The sequence below is a fragment of the Penaeus monodon genome, chromosome 15 (genome assembly GCF_015228065.2).
Source record: "Penaeus monodon isolate SGIC_2016 chromosome 15, NSTDA_Pmon_1, whole genome shotgun sequence".
In the NCBI taxonomy this organism is placed as follows: Eukaryota; Metazoa; Arthropoda; class Malacostraca; order Decapoda; family Penaeidae; genus Penaeus; species Penaeus monodon.
In genome coordinates, this window is record NC_051400.1 from 9,544,292 (window position 1) to 9,544,779 (window position 488).

Here is a 488-nt window from a genome sequence, read left to right on the forward strand (position 1 = left end):
TTAATAATAGTTAACGTAGAAATCCAAACAAATAAAAAAGTGTGACTCCTCTCTCCCTCTTTCACCCTCCTCCTTCCACTTTTCACCTCTCCTCTCCCTTTTCCTTTCCCTCCACTTCTCCTTTTACCTTTCCATTACCCGTTCTGCCACCCGATCTCATTCCCAAATCTTCCTTAATTTCACTCCTCCTCTTCCACTTTAAGCCCTATATCTGCCTCTCCCCACTCCCCTCTTCTTCTTTGAACTTTCCCATCTTCTTCACTCCCTTATCCCCTAGCTTTCCTCTCCCTTCCCCCTTCCCCACTTTTTCTCTGAGCCTCCTTTCCTTACCCAACCCTTTTTCCATTCTCAGTCTCCTCCGTTTCCCCTTCCCCATCTCTCTTTTCTCTTTAAAACCTCTTCTCCTCCTTTTCTTCCTCCCGTACCCTTTTGCTTCTCCTTCCCCCAATACCTTCCTTTTTAACTTCCCCCTCAGATAATCGTGTAAA

At 45.7% G+C, this 488-nt stretch overlaps 1 protein-coding gene across 1 annotated transcript in view; it reads left to right on the forward strand.

Moving 5' to 3' along the window:
- LOC119582205 (lactosylceramide 4-alpha-galactosyltransferase-like) overlaps positions 1 to 488 on the forward strand; it is a 3,692-nt gene that overhangs the window by 2,262 nt on the left and 942 nt on the right. The window lies entirely within an intron of this gene.